Here is a 20,900-nt window from a genome sequence, read left to right as displayed (position 1 = left end):
GTACCAGTAATCCGATACATCACAGGAGTAGTGGAATGGACAAAGGCAGAACTCGCAGCATAGACCAGAAAACTAGGAAACATAAGACAATACTCAAAGCACTACACCCAAGAGCAAATACGGACAGACTACGCATAACACGAGGGAGAGGGCTACTAAGCATACAGGTCTGCATCAACATCGGAGAACAGAGCACTGGGCAATATCTGAAAAACCAGTGAAAGACGAGTGGCTCAAGTGCATGGGAAGAGGGACCGATAACAGTGGACGAAGACTCAGAAATATACAGGACAGGAGAATGACAAACAGAACAGAGGAATGGCACAACAAACCAATGCACGGACAACACATAAGACATACATTCTCTCTCTCTCTCTCTCTCTCTCTCTCTCTCTCTGAAAGTGCCTATGTATACATATATCTTATGTGTACTAATGCTAAAGACAACTTTGAAATATTAATAATATAATCTCCAAGATTAATTCAGTAATAAGATAATCATTTAAGGTAAATTTGATGTAGGATGTTACTTAAGGTACATACATATACATTTGGTATTTGAAATTTCAAGATAGGCAGTTACAAGCATTTTTTGAAGAAGTTCTAAGTATTCAAAGATTTTAACTATTTACGGGGGTCGGTACACATCCCCTGCAAAATCAATGGGGTCTACAGCAACTGATGTAACTTGCACACAGTACAATATAACAGTCATTCACACACTATTGTCTGGAAGGGTAGGAAGTCCTGTAGACAATCACCAAGCATTAACAATTTATCTATCTGCTGCCTGACTGGTTGCTAAAGTCAGTTGCTTTTGTATGTTTTTAGAAAAGAAAGACATGACGAAGGTGAACTTTACAAAAACAAAAGCTGAGTTACTGAACAATACGTGTTTACTTGGCAAATGATATGAAAGCGAAAGAGAGAGAAATTGTCAGTTCTCGCTTTGCAGCTTAATTCTATCCTCTGGAGATTAAAGAGATGTACTTCCCTTACAATGTGCTTTGGGTTTTGCACTGCACTTATAAACAATCCTAAAGCTTTGTTGCAGCATTTGTTTTGTACTGGCTGAATGTTATATTTTAACTTTTCATTCATTCTAGGTCTCCTCCCGCCAAGTTTCCTAGCTTTACCCATACTACCTTATCTTGGTCTGGTTTTACCTCTTGACCTCTAAAATCTATAAATATGACTCTGTGGAACTTTATAATTATTACTTATGTGTCCTGTATTCATTTCTTCCTTTTCTGACCTGCGCTCTTGTTTACTTATATATAGACAGTACCTGGTTGTTGTTGTGGGGGGGGGGGGGGGGGGGGGTGGTTGTTCCCTTCTCAGTGGGGTGCTGATAAGCAAAAACCACAATTAACCAAAACTGCAATTTATGGCGCTTATGGCACTGAGTTTCGGTTAATGGCACCTCTGTTAGGTATGTTATAGCGCCAAAACTCTATTACTGGCACCATAAAACTGGATCGCCATTAAGTGGTCTGTCTGCCGATAACTGGGGACTGCCTGTATATATCTGTTTGTTGATTTATGTATCTCTGATCATCATCGTTTTCTTCTTCTCTCCCTCTTTTTGCTTTTTTTATGTAGGGATTTCAGACTTAAAGTTCACTCATTCTAAATACTGTAATAATTGGATATTGTTATGATACAATAAAGTTTCATACATACTTACCTGGCAGATATATACTTAGCTAAGACTCCGTCGTCCCCAACAGAAATTCAAATTTCGCACCACTCGCTACAGGTAGGTCAGGTGATCTACCGGCCTGCCCTGGGTGGCAGGACTAGGAACCATTCCCGTTTTCTATCATATTTTCTCTCTTCCACCTTTCTCCTGCGGGGAGGCTGGGTGGGCCATTAATCGTATATATCTGCCAGGTAAGTAGTATGAAACTTTATTGTATCATAACAATATCATTTTCATACAATCACTTATCTGTCATATATATACTTAGCTGATTGGCACCCTTTGGTGGAGGGTAAGAGACCGCTAACTACTGGAATAGACAGGTAAACAACATATGTTGTAGGTATATAAAAAACCTTGGTTCCTACCTGATAGGTGGTAGACTTTGTGGCTGCTGCCCAGAAGTCTGCATCACCTCAAGAAACTTTAGCGAGATATGTGATCTATGGCCAAGAGTTCTTGTGGGTCTGCCGATGGGGTCTTATCCGCTTACTCGGCAAAGCCTAAAAGGACTTTGTCAATGGGTGCTAATCCACTTATATGATACACCTTGATGAAGGAGCACACACAAACGATCCCGATCAAGTGATCCTAACCACCATGTTAGTACTAAAGATTGTTCAGAGTTATCCCCACTCACAAACAACCAGAACTCAACAACACATTACGCACACATACATAAAATTTTCAAAAAAAAAATTAATACTCATCTAATAAGATATCACAAGAGTTCCTTACTGAACAATAGTGAACGGCCGCCAGTGCGACATCTAGCACTATTGTCAGCAGAAAGTCTAGAACATATCTATTAGAAGGTATGTACAAATTTAAGGATCGGTGTTAGCTTCTATACCCAGGATCATATCCGCAGACACGAAAGGACCTAGAGAAAAACATTTCTCGTAGGTCACACGAACATCTCTCAAGTACTGAGATGCAAATACTGAGTTGCATCTCCAAAATGTCGCTTCCAAGATGTTCTTTAGTGACATATTCTTTTGAAACGAGAGAGACGTCGCTACTGCTCTCACTTCATGAGCTTTCACTCTCAAAAGTCGAAACGCGTCGTCAGGACAGATCTTATGCGCGTCTGTAATGACGTTTCTCACAAAGAACGCTAGAGCATTCTTAGACATCAGTCTTGTGGGGTCTTTTACCGCGCACCAAAGACCTTGTCTAGAGCCCCCCATCTGGTTTTCTCTGAAGGTAGAATTTTAGTGCACTTACAGGACAAAGAGATCTTTCTGTTTCTCTACCGACGAGAACTCGATAAGCCTTTAAACTCGAAGGTCTTAGGCCAGAGATTTGAGGGGTTCTCGTTTTTAGCTAAAAATAAAGCTTTGAACGAGCAAATGGCTGAGTCCCCCTTGAATCTACTTTATCCTCTAGGGCATGTAGGCTCACCCTAATTCTTTTAGCTGTTGCTAAAGATAAGAGGAATAAGCATTTCCTTGTTAAGTCTCGAAACGAAGCCAAATGAGGAGGTTTGAACCTTTCAGATGACAGGAACTTGAGCACTACGTCTAGGTTCCAGCTAGGAAGAGCCGGTTCCCTAGACTTAGTAGTTTCAAAGGATCTTATAAGATCATGGAGATCCTTATTATCTGCAAGATCTAGGCCTCTATTCCTGAAGACTGCAGAAAGCATGCTCCTGTATCCCTTTATTGTGGATACAGATAGATGAGAGTCTTCTCTTAGGAACAACAAGAAAATCAGCGATTTCAGTACAGAGGTAGTGGAGGAGGACAACTTCTTAGACTTGCACCACCTTCTAAAAACTTCCCACTTAGACTGATATTACCTTTTTTTCCGGGTTCCTAGTGGAGGCTCTGCGGGCTCTCGCGATTGAAACCATTGCGGAGGAAAACCCAACCCATCTCGCTCTGACAAGTCTTTCGATTAGTCGAAAGGCAGATCAGAGTGAGAGCGGGGAGGTTTTGATGATATCTCTGGAAGTGTGGCTGTCTGAGAAGATCCATCCTTCTTGGAAGGGATCTGGGAAAATCTACTGTCCACTCCACCACCTCTGTGAACCAATCCTGTGCCGGCCAAAAGGGGCCTATCAGGGTCATCCTTGTCCCCTCTGAAGCCACAAATTTCTTCAGAACTTGTCCCAGGATCTTGAAAGGTGGAAAAGCGTAGACGTCTACGTGAGACCAGTCTAGCAGGAAGGCGTCAACTATCAGAGCTCTGGGGTCTTCTACCACAGAGCAAAAGACTTCCAGTCTTTTGGAGAGGAATGTGGCGAACGAGATCCACATGAGGAGTCCCCAAAGAGACCATAGACTTCTGACACACTTCTGAGTGGAGGGTCCACTCTGTGTGAAGGACCTGGTTCCTCCTGCTCAGCCTGTCTGCCCTTACGTTCCTTTCTCCCTGAACAAATCTCGTAAGAAGGGAGATGTTCCTCTGGGAAGTCCAAAGCAGCAGGTCTCTCGTTAGCTCGTAAAGGAACAAGGAGTGAGTCCCTCCTTGTTTCCGAATGTAGGCAAGCGCGGTGGTTGTTGCCACATTTACTTGAACTACTTTGTTTGACACAAAAGGTTCTAGGTTATTCAGTGCCAGGTGTACAGCAAAGAGTTCTTTGCAGTTTATGTACCAGGACACCTGTGCTGCTTCCCAGGTGCCTGACACCTCTCTCGTACCTAATGTTGCTTCCCAACCCTTCTCCGACGCGTCGGAGTATAACACTAGGCTTGGGTTCTGAACCTTTAGGGAGATTCCCTTTTTCTCCTTCAACGGGGGCAACCACCATTCTAGGTGAGGCTTCATCTCCACTGGAATGGGGAAGAAATCTGATAGAAGTCCGGTCTTCCAACTCCAAGACCTCTTGAGGAAGAATTGAAGTGGACGTAAATGAAGTCTTCCTAGAGGAAAGAACTGTTCAAGCGAGGAAAGGGTCCCTAGAAGGTTCAACCATTCCCTCGCCGAAGTCCGTTCTTTCCCTAAGAAGAGAGAGACTTTCTCCAAGCCTCTCACGAGTCTCTCTAGCGAAGGAAATACTCGAAAACCCCGAGAATCCATCTGAATCCCCAGATAGACTATGTTCTGTCTGGAGGTCAGTTGCGACTTCTCGAGGTTTACGAGTAATCCCAACGACTTGATCAGGTTCAGGGTCAAAATAAGGTCCTCCAAACACTGCCTCTCTGATCTGGCTCTGATGACCCAGTCGTCCAGATACAGAGAGATATTTACACCCTTGAGGTGAAGAAACCTCGCCACATTCTTCATCAGGCTTGTGAAGACCTGAGGAGCTGTGGACAGGCCGAAACACAAGGCCCTGAACTGAAAGATCCTTCCCCCCGTCATGAAACGGAGGTACTTCTTCGACGAAGGGTGAATCGGGACGTGAAAATAGGCGTCCTGGAGATCCAGGGAAACCATCCAATCTCCTTGGCGCAAAGCCGAAAGGACTGAGGCCGAAGTCTCCATGGAGAACTTCTCCTTCTGAACGAATTTGTTCAGAGCGCTGACGTCTAGAACTGGTCTCCAGCCCCCCAGAGGCCTTTGCAACCAGGAAAAGGCGATTGTAAAACCCCGGGGAGTTTTGATCCAGCACTAGTTCTATCGCTCTCTTGTCCCACATCTGATCCACCATTAGTCGAAGAGTATCCCTCAGCACAGGGTCCCTGTATCTGGCGGACAGTTCCCGCGGAGTTGAAGTCAGGGGAGGACTGTCCTGGAAGGGGATAAGGTATCCCTTCCTTATCACAGACATTGATGAAGCGTCCGTGTTGATGCGTGCCCAGGCCTCCACAAATCCTAGGAGCCTGGCACCTACTGGTGTTTGGAGGAGCGTAGAATCACTTTCCCTTCTTAAAGGGAAGGAAGGCAGATCTACCTCTCCTCTCAGGAGCCTTCCTTTTTGAGGGAGCTCTGGAGGGAGGGCCTCCTCGAAAGGGCTGAAGAGACGTACTCGGCCCTTTCTTCTCAACCGTAGCAGCAGGTCTCTTCTTCCTAGAAGACTGAAGGAGAAGGTCTTGCGTCGCCTTCTCAGTTAGTGATCGGGAAATGTCCTTCACCAACTGAGAAGGAAACAAAAAGTCAGACATGGGAGAGTAAATCAGTGCTGCTCTTTGAGAGTGGGAGACCGCCTTGGTCAAGAAAGCACTGAATACCGTCCTCTTCTTAAGCAGTCCCGCTCCAAATAACGAGGAAACTTCTAAGGAGCCATCTTGTACTGCCTTGTCGATGCACGACAATATACAAAGAAGTACTTCCGGGTCGAGACCCTCTGAGTCATGAGCCTTCTTAGACATCACCCCAAGGGACCAATCCAAGAAATTGAAGACTTCCAAAACATGGAAGAGTCCCTTGAGGAGATGATCCAGTTCCGAAATGCCCCAAGTCACACGGGCAGAGTTCAGTTCATGTCTTCTAGAAGCATCAACTAAAGTAGAGAAGTTTTGCTTCAGCGAGGAAGTGAGAGAAAGACCATATTCTCCCCCGTTGGTACCAAATGCCCCTTCTGCCAGCGAGTCTTGCCGGGGGCATGCAGAAGACCGTCCTGACAAGCTCCTTCTTCGTATCCATCCATGCATTAAGTGACTGAAGAGCCCTCTTCATAGAGATGGTAGGCCTCATTTTCAGGAAAGACAAAGACTTAGGGACCTTTGCACTTGAAAACAGAGAGCGCGGAGAAGGAGGAGCGGCAGGAGTTAACGCGTCCCCATACTCCTCAAGCAGAAGGGCTGTCAAGACTTTGTAGCTTGAGAGTCCTACCCTACCACGAGCCTCGTCTTCTGAATTCTCGTCTATACCGGGGTCCAAAGGAGAATCCGCATCAAAATCAAAGTCTTCTATCTGTGGGAGACAAACTCCTGATAGGAGAGGGACTAAGAGAATGTACAGAGTCCCTCTTGACAAAAGTTGGTGCCTCACTTCTGGTTGGCGCTTCACGCCTGGTTGACGGTTCGCGCTTGGTTCGCACTTGGCTGGCGCCTCGCGCCTGGCTGGCTCCTCGCATCTGGCTGGCGCCTCGTGCCTGGATGACGCCTCGCGCCTGGTTGGGCTCTCACGCCCTGGTCCTCGCTCCTGCCTGGCGCCTCGCGTCTGGCTAACTCCTCGCGCCTGGTTAAATCCTCACGCCTGGCTGGCGCCTCGCGCCTGGTAGGCTCGTGCGTGGAAGGCTGTTCGCGCCTGAAAGACTCTTCTTGTCTGATTGGCGCCTCGCGCCTGGCTGACGCCTCGCGCTTGGAAGTAAACTCGCGCTTGGCTGGCGCCTCGCGCCTGGCATATGCCTCTCTTGCGCTTGTTCTGAAATGAAGATCCTCTTCTACATGTCTGGAAGAGAAAACTTCATGCCTGGAAGGCGCCTCGCGCCTGGCAGGGGAAAGAAGATGAGACTTCTTAACAGGAAGCGCAACGTCCTTCTTGCGAGGAGGATCTCTAGCAAGAACTCCAACCAAGGAGGCTAGCTGCTCTTGAACAGCTAGTAGGATCCTCTTAGAAGCTTCTCCAGCGTCCTCTTCAATGGGAGGAGAGGGAGACCTCGAAGGAGTACGATCCGCTACGTCCATGCAGGGAGACGTCGAAACAACCTTCGCCTTCTTGAGCGAGGAGGGAGCTTCATCAGAGAAGTGCTCGGGGCTTGAGTTAAAAGAAGGTTCTTTCCAATGCCTTTTCAGGGGCCTGGAAAGATCCGAGTCCTTCCACCCTAGTTTAGGTGAAGGAGAGGGAGAAGAAGAGAAACACTCTCGCAGGATGCTTTTCCTGAAGCGGTCCTGAGCAGTCTGTTGCGAGACAGAGTCTGCTGAAGGGACGTCTGACCGTAGGGGATTCTCCACGACCTCCTTAAGGCTTTCGACTTTCCTTCTCCTCTGGGCATGGGAGCTTGGAAGCGGTCTGGGCCTGGGAGCATCACAGAGACGATCAAACGCCCCCTCCACAACACTGGGAGCACTCACTTCACTGAACAAGTCACTGTCACTATCCTTACCTTGCAAGGCCGCCATTTTGGTTCTCGTCCTGTGAATAGTAGCCTTCAGGTTGGCGATTTCAGAGGCCGATTCTGATTGCAAAAGCCTTGAAGGTCCCGATACAGAGGGAGAATCAAACCATTAACATTAGGAGAGATAGACTCAATAAAAGGCTCAATAGGCCTTGTACACACAGCCTTTGATGCAGCCCGTCTAACTCTATCCCTCTCTAACTTCTTCAAGTAAGAAAAGTTAGAGTCTTCCATTCTTCAGCATTCAAACCTCTCACATTCATGACAGGTATTAGTTAAAGAACATTCAAACCCTCTACATTTACGAAATACAGTGTGAGGATCAACCGAAGCATTCGGTATCCTCACCTTGCAGCCTACATTCACACACATTCTCACACTAACACTTGAATCAGACATTCTGCAGAAAAATAAAAAAGCAAGTCCAAATCCAGTCCACAGTAGCGAATGCCAAAACAACGATCCAGGTACGTCACCAAAAAGTTCGATGAAAAGAAGATCAATAGCTTTGAAATAAGATTTCAGGTCAGGAGGTAGTAACAACAATGTTGATACCACCGGCGACAGAGAAAATATGATAGAAAACGGGAATGGTTCCTAGTCCTGCCACCCAGGGCAGGCCGGTAGATCACCTGACCTACCTGTAGCGAGTGGCGCGAAATTTGAATTTCTGTTGGGGACGACGGAGTCTTAGCTAAGTATATATCTGACAGGTAAGTTGATTGTATGAAAATAGTAATTATATGTAAGACGTAATAATAATAATAATAAATGTCATATGGTATAGAAAAGTTTGACATAAAGATATCTGAAGCAGAGCGAACCATTCGTAAGTTGGAACACATTATGTTTAAGGGTTTAAAAAGATTTCAAGCTAGTGAGCAGCAGATGCAATGCGCAAGTTAATGATTATACAAAGATTAAAGATAAATACACAAACTAGATCAATGCCCAAGTCCCCTCTCCACTCAAGTGAGACTTCATGGAGAGAAGATGTATAGCTACTGCCTCAGCAAGTAGCCCTGTGTAGCTTTTCAAAACACCCAATGATAGGCCAAAAGAACACCCAGGTGGTATGCAAGTGAATATGTATCACAGCCTATAAGGACTGAACTTGCAACCTATGACGTTCTATTTACCAAAAAAACCAACTTGGCTCCAAAACATAGAACAATGACAGTATTAGTGATTGTCTTTACCTAAACAATAACTAGTAAGAAAAAGTTGGTGTCTCTGTGAATAACATTTTATAAATAAAACGAACAGGCTGTGTTTTGGCATTCCCATATTCCAGCTTCACATTTCTGTCTAATAATAAAGGTTGGACATAAAAAATTTATGCTTACTAAATAGTCAATATTAAGTCATCTAGAAATCCTTTAATTTTGGCAAATAATGATTACTTTCCCACAGTTCTTGACTGAATTCTGAAAAGCAACAGAAAAAGTTATATACAGATTTTTAAAATCTGCACATAATATCAAATGGTGCTCACCAAACAACATGGATTAACCTACCTCACTATTTTTTATTTTTGCCATATTCTCACAGCTTTGGTATAAGTTTGGTAAAGACTGTGCCAGTCTCCAAGTGCTGCTGCGGATGTATGCATAGTCATGGGTTACTGACGAGTTACGAAGTGAATGAAGAGAACATAAGGCACTTTTAATTAGGTGCTCAACCACTTCAGCATCCCTGTAAGAAAAATCAGTGCACATTTTTTATTACAACAACAACAACAACAACAACAACAACAACAACAAAACAACAACAACAACAACAACAAAACAACAACAATAATAATAATAATAATAGTAAGAGGACTCTGGGAAAACATATGGAGCAATCCGGTATCACACAACAAACATGCAACATGGCTTCCAGGAAAGTCAAGGAAGAAGAAACAGGGAGAATAAAACAAAAGATTCACAAGACATCACGGACAGACACAGTCATGACACCAACTAAAGAAAATGCCGAACTGGAAAGCCCCAGGTCCCGATGAAGTCCATGGATACTGGCTCAAAAACTTCAAGGCCCTACACCCACGAATAGCAGAAACAACTCCAGCATTGTATCTCAAATCACCAGCACCCAAATGGATGACCACAGGAAGAACATCCTTAGTACAAAAAGACAAGAGTACGGGGAAATATAGCAGTAACTACAGGCCTATCACCTGCCTACCAATAATGTGAAGTTACTAACAGGTATCATCAGTGAAAGGCTATACACTACCTAGAGGAGACAAACACCATCCCCACCAACAGAAAGGCTGCAGCAAGGAAGTGTAGGGGCACAAAAGACCAGCTCCTGATAGACAAAATGGTAATGAAGAACAGTAGGAGAAGGAAAACCAACCTAAGCATGGCATGGATAGACTATAAGAAAGCCTTCGACATGATACCACACACATGGCTAATAGAATGCCTGAAAATATATGGGGCAGAGGAAAATACCATCAGCTTCCTCAAAAAATACAATGCGCAACTGGAATACAAATACTTACAAGCTCTGGAATAAGACTAGCAGAGGTTAATATCAGGAGAGGGATCTTCCAGGGCGACTCACTGTCCCCACTACTCTTCGTGAGTAGCCATGATTCCCATGACAAAAGTACTACAGAAGATGGATGCCGGGTACCAACTCAAGAAAAGAGGCAACAGAAATCAACCATCTGATGTTCATGGACGACATCAAGCTGCTGTATGGTAAGAGCAGCAAGGAAAATAGATACCCTAATCCAGACTGTAAGGATTGTATCTGGGGACATCAGGATGGAGTTTGGAATAGAAAAATGCGGCCTTATGTCAACATACAAAAGGCAAAAGTAACGGCAAGAACTGAAGGGGATAAAGCTACCAGATGGGAGCGAATCATCAAACACATAGATGAGACAGGATACAAATACCTGGGAATAATGGAAGGAGGAGATATAAAACACCAAGAGATGAAGGACACGATCAGGAAAGAATATATGCAGAGACTCAAGGCGATACTCAAGTCAAAACTCAATGGAGGAAATATGATAAAAGCCATAAACACATGGGCAGTGCCAGTAATCAGATACAGCGCAGGAATAGTGGAATGGACGAAGGCAGAACTCCGCAGCATAGATCAGAAAACCAGGAAACAAATGACAACACAAAGCACTACACCCAAGAGCAAATACGGACAGACTATACATAACACGAAAGGAAGGAGGGAGAGGACTACTAAGTATAGAGGACTGCGTCAACATCGAAAACAGAGCATGGGGCAATATCTGAAAACCAGTGAAGACGAGTGGCTAAAGAGTGCATGGGAAGAAGGACCTAATAAAAAGTAGACGAAGACCCAGAAATATACAGAGACAGGAGAAAAGATAAGAAAGAACAGAGGACTGGCACAACAAACCAATGCACGGACAATACATGAGACAGACTAAAGAACTAGCCAGCGATGACAATTGGCAATGGCTACAGAGGGGAGAGTTAAAGAAGGAAACTGAAGGAATGATAAACAGCGGCACAAGATCAGGCCCTAAGAACCAGATATGTTCAAAGTACGATAGACGGAAATAACACTCTCTCCCATATGTAGGAAGTGCAATACGAAAAATGACTGAAACCATAAACCACATAGCAAGTGAATGCCCGGCACTTGCACAGAACCAGTACAAAAAGGCATGATTCAGTGGCAAAGCCCTCCACTGGAGCCATGTGGCAAGAAACATCAGCTACCTTGCAGTAATAAGTGGGTACGAGCACCAACCTGAAGGAGTGATAGAAAACGATCAGGCAAAGATCCTCTGGGACTATGGTATCAGAACGGGATAGGGTGATACGTGCAAACAGACAGACGTGACGTTGATTGACAAAGTCAAGAAGAAAGTATCACTCATTGATGTCGCCAATACCATGGGACACCAGAGTTGAAGAGAAAGAGAGGGAAAAAATGATAAGTATTCAAGATCTGAAAATAGAAATAAGAAGGATATGGGATATGCCAGTGGAAATCCTACCCATAATCATAGGAGCACTAGGCACCATCCCCAAGATCCCTGAAAAGGAATCTAGAAAAAACTAGAGGCTGAAGTAGCTCCAGGACTCATGCAGAAGAGTGTGATCCTAGAAACGGCACACATAGTAAGAAAAGTGATGGACTCCTAAGGAAGGCAGGATGCAACCCGGAACCCCACACTATAAATACACCAGTCGAATTGGAGGACTGTGATAGAGCAAAAAAAAAAAAAAAAAAAAAAAAATAATAATAATAATAATAATAATAATAATAATAGCTGTTTCAACGTTATTTAATTTATATAGAATCTTCTCAATTCTTCTTATTATCTTTTTCTCGTCAGCATGTAGCTGGTGTATTAAGTTTTCCTAAGGACATGTAAAGATTTTCATTTGTCTTAGGTTTATTCCTCTAACGTGTCGACAGCGCACAGGCAGTCATCTATGAGAGTTTACAGTAAAGTGAATTAAGATATGTTTTTACAAGTATTTATAGCATGCAAGGTCGTGTACAATTGGTGGGCGGGTCGGTGGGAACGGATTTTAATTGGTCGTTGGATGGTAACGAAATCTCCCCTGAGGCGTTCAGACCTACGTAGTTTTGGACGGGGTTATTAGCGTCGGTTGGGTGTTGGTTGGGGTACCACCTCTTGGGCGGGCAGGCTGTACAGTTGATATATCTTCCGCTCGTTCTCTCCCGCTTTCTCTCTCTACTTCTTCCGCTCTTTCTCTCTCTCTTTCTCTTCTGCAAGTTCCTCTCTCTCTCTCTCTCTTTCTCGTTCGCTCCTTCTCACTCTCTCTCTTTTCTCTCTCTGCCTGCTCCTCTCTCTCTCTGTCTCTTTCTCTCTCCTCTCTCTCTCTCTCTCTCTCTCTCTCTCTCTCTCTTTCTCTCTGTCTCTTCTCTCTCTCTCTCTCTATCTCTCTCTCTGCTCTCTCTCTCTCTCTCTCTCTCGATACTCTCCTCTCTCTCTCGTGGATGAAGAAGAAGAGGAAGAGAAGAAGAAAGAAGAAAAGAAGAAGAGGAAAACGGAAAGAGAAGTAAACAAAAATGAAATGACAGAAAAAAAGAAGGAAAACAAAGAACAAGATAAAAGTATGGATGCAGAGATACTCATTGATACTACATATGAGGCAAATAAAGCAGCATACTACGAAGAAATAATTACGATATGACAACAGAAAAGCAAATCCCGAAGAGGCTCTACCCAGATCTACACAATGACGGGAAAGAGGAAAAAATAGACAAGAAAGACAAAATCTGCAACCTTTTGAAAAGAGGGAATTGCAGATTTGGAGAAAGATGTTACTACAAACATCCTAAGATATGTCAAAACTATGAAATATATGGTAAATGTGCATACTTAGATGGATATGGGGATGATTGCAGAGATCTGCATCCAAAAATATGTAAAAACCAACCTCTAAAAGAAGGAAAAAGGATGTAAGTCGACAAAAATGCAAATATATGCACCCTGTAGCCATGAATCATAATCAAATAAATAACCAACCAAGTAATAAAATCCAAAATAAGAAGAAACAAATAAGAGAGAAATCAAGAATATCAGGTAAAAGAGAAAGCAAACCACCAACCAATGAGATATGCAGAGGTGTCAGCAAAAAATTTTTTCAAAGCATCACAGCTCCGAAATTCTACTCAGAGATAATACTGTATTTATTATGCCAAGAGGATATTGCAGAAACGGAGAAAATTGCAGATTCAGACACAAAATGAATAATTATGATGAAGGAAGATCAAATATTATGGAAAAGTTGGATTTTTTAATGTCAGAATTTCTGGAAATGAAAAAAAAGAACAACTACCAGAACAGGAAAGAGACATGGGAAAATCCTTATTACTACCAGTATTAAATGAAGGAGAAACACGCAAACCATCATAGTGATGAATGCGCAGGGTTTAGTTACGAGTAACTCAAAAAGAAAAATAGAGTACTTAGAAGAACTAACCCAAAATGAAAGAAAATAGATATAATGAATATAAGTGAAACCTGGTATTCCCAAGAGACTGGGAATGATGATAAAATAAAAGGGTTCCAAACTTATAGATCAGATAGAAAAAATAGGAATCAAGGGGGGAACCGCAAATAGGATTGGGGAAAGACAAAAAACAAAAAAAAAAAGGAAAAAAATATATGAGAAATATAGTAACTCAGAATGTGAACTAATAGCGGTAGAATTTGAATCTGAAAAATTGATGAACATAGTAATATATAGACCTCCTAATACTAAAGAGTTTGACTTAATAATGAAAAATTGGATGATATATGTAGAAATCACAAGGACTGGACTATTCTCCTATCTGGTGACTTCAAAACTTTCCTTTCGTAGAATGGAAAGAACGAATAGGAGATTGTGGTTGTACTTATACATATAAAAAAGAGAGTAATAGTAGTGCAGAAGATAAGAGGCAATTTGAAAAGCTATTAGATATGCTACTAGAATACAACATTCAACAAATAAATCACCTGCCAACAAGAAAGGAAAAATACTTTAGACCTAGTATTTGTGAACGAGATGAATTATGTTAAAGAAATAAAGTTTATAATGCGAGTATTTCAGACCTAAATGTCATAGAATTGAACAGTTCCATTCCAAAGCAAGTGAAAATAGAGATAAGCAAGAAATAAAAAGTGGGAAGGATATGGAAAATACAACTTCTACAGTAAAAATATAAAATGGTCAGAAATTAATGAAGAATTAAACAAAGATTGGGATAACATTTTCGTAAGTGATGACATAAGGGTAAATACGGAGATATTATATAAAATATTGGAGAAAATAGTGGAAAAATATATACCGAAGAAGAAAAGTAAACATCATTCATGCATACCAAGAGACAGAAGGATCTTGTTCCAGAAAATCAGAAAGTGGAAAAAAGGTCTTGCAAAAGAAAAAAAATGCATGGAAAGTTATAGAACTAAAAAGTAAGATAGAAAATGCAGAACAAAAGATTATACAATCAAAAGAAAATGAAAAACGGGACTTGGAAGAAAAAACCCTATTAAATATCAAGCAAAACCCCAAACTATTATACTCATATGCGAAGAAGATGAATAAAAGAAGAATAGAAATAGGCCCTCTGAGAATGAAGGGAGATTAACGAATGAAAAAAGGAAAATTTGCAACATACTGGCAGAAACGATATAGAGAGAATTCACCCCTAGGAATAGATAATGAAGATAATGATATAGAAGTAAGGGAAGAAAATAGTGAATATTTAGCTGACATAGAAATTAATGAAGCTGATATTGTGCAGGCAATTAATGAAATTAAAAATGGAGCTGCTGCAGGGCCGGATGGAGTCCCTGCTATTTTGTTAAAGAAAGTAGTTCATTCTATCGCAAAGCCACTTGCAATATTATTAAGACAAAGTGTAGATACAGGCAAGATTTATGATGAGCACAAATTAGCATATATCACCCCTACTTGCAAAACGTGGATCAAGACTAGAGGCAAGTAATTATAGGCCTGTGAGGTCTAACATCACATATTATGAAAGTGTATGAAAGGGTAATGAAGAAAAATATTATGAAACATTTAATAAAAAAATAATTTGTTTAATATAGGACAACACGGTTTCGTACCCGGAAAAAGTACACAAACCCAACTGTTAGTCCACCGTGAGAACATATTCAAAAATATGAAAAGCGGAAATGAAACAGATGTGGTTTATCTAGACTTTGCAAAAGCTTTTGACAAAGTAGACCATAAATAATTAGCAAAGAAAATTAGAAAACACAATATCGTAGATAAAGTAGGAAGATGGTTAAAAGAATTTTTACACAACAGAAAACAGATAGTTATTGCAAACGATGAGAAATCGATGAAACCAAGGTAATATCCAGTGTGCCACAAGGGACGGTGCTAGCTGCAATATTGTTTGTTATTATGATTGAAGACATAGACAGTAATGTTAAGGATTCGGTAGTGAGTAGTTTCGCTGATGACACAAGAATAAGTAGAGAAATTACTTGTGATGAAGATAGGAACGCTCTACAAAGAGACCTTAACAAAGTATATGATTGGGCAGAGGTAAATAGGATGTATTTAACTCTGATAAATTTGAATCAATAAATTATGGGAGACAGAGAAGGAAAGTATATGCATATAGGGGACCTAATAATGAGGCAATCACAAATAAGGAAGCAGTTAAAGACCTTGGTGTGATGATGAATAGGAACATGTTATGCAATGATCAAATAGCAATTCTGTTGGCAAAATGTAAAGCAAAAATGGGAATGGTTGTTACGGCCACTCAAAACAAGAAAAGCTGAACACATGATTATGCTTTATTAAAACATATGTTCGTAGTCCACTGAATATTGCAATATGATATGGTACCCACACTATCAAAAGGATATTGTTCAAATTGAGAGTGTACAAAGGTCCTTTACAGCTAGAATAGAAGAAGTTAAGGACCTAGACTACTGGGAAAGACTACAATCCTTAAAATTATATAGTCTAGAAAGGAGAAGAGAACGCTACATGATAATTCAGGCATGGAAACAGATAGAAGGAATAACAGAAAATATCATGGAACTAAAAATATCATAAAATATCATGGAACTAAAAATATCAGAAAGAGCAAGCAGAGGTAGATTAATAGTGCCCAAAACTATACCAGGAAAAATAAGGAAAGCACACAGGACATTAATCCACTACGCACCAGCATCGATAATGCAGCGTCTATTCAATGCGTTGCCAGCTCATCTGAGGAATATATCAGGAGTGAGCGTAGATGTGTTTAAGAATAAGCTCGACAAATATCTAAACTGCATCCCAGACCATCCAACGATTGGAACAGATGCAAAATATACCGGAAGATGTACTAGCAACTCTCTGGTAGACATTAGAGGCGCCTCACACTGAGGGACCTGGGGCACCCGAACGAACTGTAAGGTCTGTAAGGTAAGGTAAGGTAAGGTGGTATACGTAGTCGGTTGGTTTCTTGCGCCATTTCTTCTTATGATGGTGGGAAGAAACTCTGTTTCTTTTACCGTGTTGATAGTCGGTTTTTTTCTCTAATATGTGTAATGCTTCAAGATAACGTAGGCGTTTTCGGTCCGGTGCATGGTCAATAATTTCTATGTTCTTTATAAGCTCAGCTCTTTCTGGTCTCCTGTTATGTTTTTCCCTATAGTGAATGAAAATGGCCCCTTCTTGAAGATGACACGAGAGACGCTTGGAGAGTCTGGTAGTGGTCATCCCGATATAAGAATGGTGGCATCCATCCACCGAGCATGTGAATTCGTAGATGACACTCCTTCTCTTCAAAGACGTTTCTGGGGGCGCCGGGTTGTTTCTAAGAAGCAGCTGGCTGGTTTCATATTTTTTGTAATAAATTATGAGGCTAATTTTATCACTTTCTGTAGTGGGGAGACATTTTCACTGATTATTTTCCTTATAGCCTTTTCATCTTCCAAATTTATTTGGTGCATATGATTTTTATAAAATATTTTTATAGCTCCACTTTGGTCGTTAGTTTCGGTCGTTCTTTCTTGGTGCCATTTATTTATGGAGTCCCTCGTTTGGCGTTCGACCATACGGTTTGAAAAGTTATTATTAATGAGAACTTGTGTAGACCTTTCGATCTCCTGGTGGTTTCTCTCCATGTGGAACAGTGTGTAAGGGCGCGGCGGACGAAGGCATCTACCACCGATCTTTTATACTTGTCTGGGCACTCGCTGGACCCATTAAGGCATAGACCCGGGTTAGTGGGTTTCTTGTAAACCGTGGTGGTGTATCCCGTAGGGGTCTGCTGTACCCGAACGTCCAGGAAGGGTAGGGCACCGTCAACGCTGCGTTCACACGTGAAGTGGAGGACGGAGCATTCTTCGAAAGTCTTTCTTAAAGTTTCAAGGTCCTCTTCTGTTAACAGAGAAGAGGACCTTAATGGGTTCAGCGAGTGCCCAGACAGGTATAAAAGATCGGTGGTAGATGCCTTCGTCCGCCGCGCCCTTACACACTGTTCCACTATGAGAGAAACCACCAGGGAGATCGAAAGGTCTACACAAGTTCTCATTAATAATAACGCCAAACGAGGGACTCCATAAATAAATGGCACCAAGAAAGAACGACACATTCCCCCACAAAAAAAAAAATGAAATCAACCGATTTTATTTTTTCTTTAAAGAAACAAGAATCAAACAGCAGGGGAACAATTCTGCATAAAACTTTAAGGGGGCTGGCCGGCTAATGCCATTTTTTAAGGACATGACTTTCATATTCATACCACTTAATAAGGTGACTTGGGATATCTCCAAACCGCATATGATTTTCGCCTCTGACCTTCGGTTTTGTGACGCCAGGGCAATTTATCCCCAAAATAACCATTTTTCAAATTCTATCTCCTCCCTTGATATTTAATATTAAGACCTGGGATGTAGACCTCCAATCGAATGGGGAGTTTTATCTAAAAGTCATTTTTTTGCTAGATATGAATTTTTCAATATGGTAAAAAAATAAACCCTATAAATCAGGAGAAAAAAAATTTATAAATGGGAAAAAAGGGCTCTATTTGATTGTTCTATAATGTCTTTCTGAGTTATATACCAAATTCCAATGTTATAGCTTAAAACTAAGTGAGAAGATAAATTTTGAAGGTCAATAAGTATAGTTTTGAGATACGGGCGTTCAAAGTTTTCCTTCGTATTTCTATAAAGACAATGTTAATAAATAATGATTATTATGAATGTATATTTCTTTTTTGTGTATTAATAAACATAAAACTATTTTATTTATCATAATTTAATCATAAATGATGATCCCTTTGCTCATATATCGCAGCCTGGGGCACTACTTGTGGCAAGATGGGGCACTCCTTCCTACGCAATTCTCTCTCCCCCCTTCACTAACTCGGCTTATTACAGCGAATTTTCTTCTTCTGTATGTTAGCGAGATGTTTTCCTTGTATTTTCCTCTTTGGCATGATGAAATTCTTGCCGAAACAAAGATAAACAAACGTAAATGCAAGAGAATGTCAGAGGTGAAACTCGAAGGTGTACTCTTTTTTACAAAGACAGTTTAATAAATCATGATTATTATGAATTTCATATTCCATTTTGGGTATTAAAAAACCAAAACTTTGTTATTTATCATAAATGAAGATCTCTTTGCTCAAAGATCGTAGCCTTGGGCACAGTGTGACGTGTGCTGTCAGGCAAGACGGGGGCGTTACTATGCAACCCTTACTACGCAACCCTCCCCTCTCTCTTCACTAACTATGCGTATATTATGATATTCTGTAATAATATGTTAGCGAGATGTTTTCCTTGTCTTTTCCTCATTGGCATGATGAAATTCTTGCCGAAACATACATAAACATACGTAAAAGCAAGCGAATGTCAGAGGTGAAATCGAATGTGTAGACTACTTGAAGTCTGTGATCGCACTGAATCATGACTGGACTTGGTAGCTGAGCTGAAGTCTCCTTCTCGTCTCAGGGAATGTCTACAGATGCCATTTCTCCCAATTTCTTTGACAATAATTATCAAAATTTACGATAATAGAAGAAATATTGCATTTTCTTGTACGGATCAATGTTTTAGGCTTATTGAGTTACGTTAACTAATTACCCTCGAACTACGAAAGTAAGAGGAATTTTGAACGAATATTTCGTATACGTATTCTCAATTGCCATATGAAGCTCCATGAATTTTTTCATGACTTTGCATTTTTTGCCCTATACCACCATATATAGGGGTTCCAGCCAGCCCCCTTAACTCAGTTAAACATGCACACTTCTCCATTCATTCACCTAACCGTGCGAACACAGAAAACGGTCATCAGGCTACTCATTCTGAAAAACCTCTAGAGAGGCTATCAGCTTTAACATTATCCTTTCCCCTTACATGAACTATCTTCAGGTTATAGTCTTGTAATTCTAAACTCCGACGCATTAGACGTTTATTCTTATTCTTAAACCTCTCCAAATAAACTAACGGATTATGATCAGTATACTATACACAGTTAAAACAGAACTACTATGTGCGTAAATCTCAGTGTTGCAAGGCTGTAACTAAACCAAACAATTCCTTTTCAATAGTGGAATAGTTCTGTTGTGCTTTACATGTTCAGTTTCTTTGAATAATAGGCAACTGGGAGTTTCATTCCATTCACTTCTTGCAACAAAACCCCTCCTACGCCAATATCACTGGCATCGATTGCTAAATTAAATTCCTTACCAAAATCAGGTAATAATAGAACTGGCTCGTGAATCATTATAGTCTTTAACTTGTTGAAAGCTTCCACACACGCGACATCAAATACAAAACTGCGTCCTTTCTTATGGGAGCGCTTATTTCTAAGAAATTTGGTACGAATTTACGGAAATCCAAAACCATTCCGAGAAATCTCATGGCCTGTTTTTGAGTTGTTGGGATTGGGAAATTCACGATAGCTTCTATGTTCCGATCCTTTGGACAAATTTTATCAAGACCTACTATATGTCCTAGATAAGCAATAGAGGCTTTCCCAAATTCGCATTTCCTTAGATTAAGAACGAGATTCGCTTTGGTAAGGGCTTCCAAGGACTCTTGCTAAAGTCCTTACATGATCCTCCCAAGTCTCTGAAAATATCACTAGATCATCAAAGTACATGACACAGTTGTTGATGCCATTTAAAACTTTATTCATTAACCTTTGGAAGGTACTGGCTACGTTCTTCAAGCCAAAAGCCATAACTTGTTCTTCAAGCCAAAAGCCATAACTTTGGGCTCTAAACTACCAAATGGCATTATAAAGGCAGATATTTTCCAGGCTCGTTCACTTAAAGGTACTTGCCAATAACCTTTAGCCAAATCAAGCTTTAAGATGAATTTGGAATTTCCGATTCTATCTAAGCAATCATCAATCCTGGGTGAGGGAAAATTACTTTGCTTAATTACACTGTTTACCTTCCAGAAATCAATGCACAATCTATCTGATCCATCTTCCTTTTTCCCCAGAACTACCGGGGAACTCCATTCACTCGCTGGGTACTATCAAATCATTATCTGACATGTAACTATAGTTTCCTTCCTCACAGATTCTGCCTTTTCTGGGCTCAGACGATATGGACTTTGCCTAATGGGTTTTGTGTCCTGCAACTCAATATCATGTTCTAAAACATTGGTTAGGCCTAGTTTGTCACTAATAGTTTCAGGATAATTCACTAAAACATTACATATTACCCTCAATTTTTCCTTTTCTAAACCCTGATTAAAAACTTCGAAATTCTTAAGCACCTCTG

At 41.2% G+C, this 20,900-nt stretch overlaps 1 long non-coding RNA gene across 1 annotated transcript in view; it reads left to right on the top strand.

Moving 5' to 3' along the window:
- The window catches only part of LOC135221947 (uncharacterized), a 144,259-nt gene that overhangs the window by 45,094 nt on the left and 78,265 nt on the right, over positions 1–20,900 (top strand). The window lies entirely within an intron of this gene.

This window comes from Macrobrachium nipponense, chromosome 3 (assembly GCF_015104395.2).
Source record: "Macrobrachium nipponense isolate FS-2020 chromosome 3, ASM1510439v2, whole genome shotgun sequence".
In the NCBI taxonomy this organism is placed as follows: Eukaryota; Metazoa; Arthropoda; class Malacostraca; order Decapoda; family Palaemonidae; genus Macrobrachium; species Macrobrachium nipponense.
The sequence above is the reverse complement of the archived record's forward strand: the minus strand, read 5'-3'. Positions and strand labels throughout refer to the sequence as shown.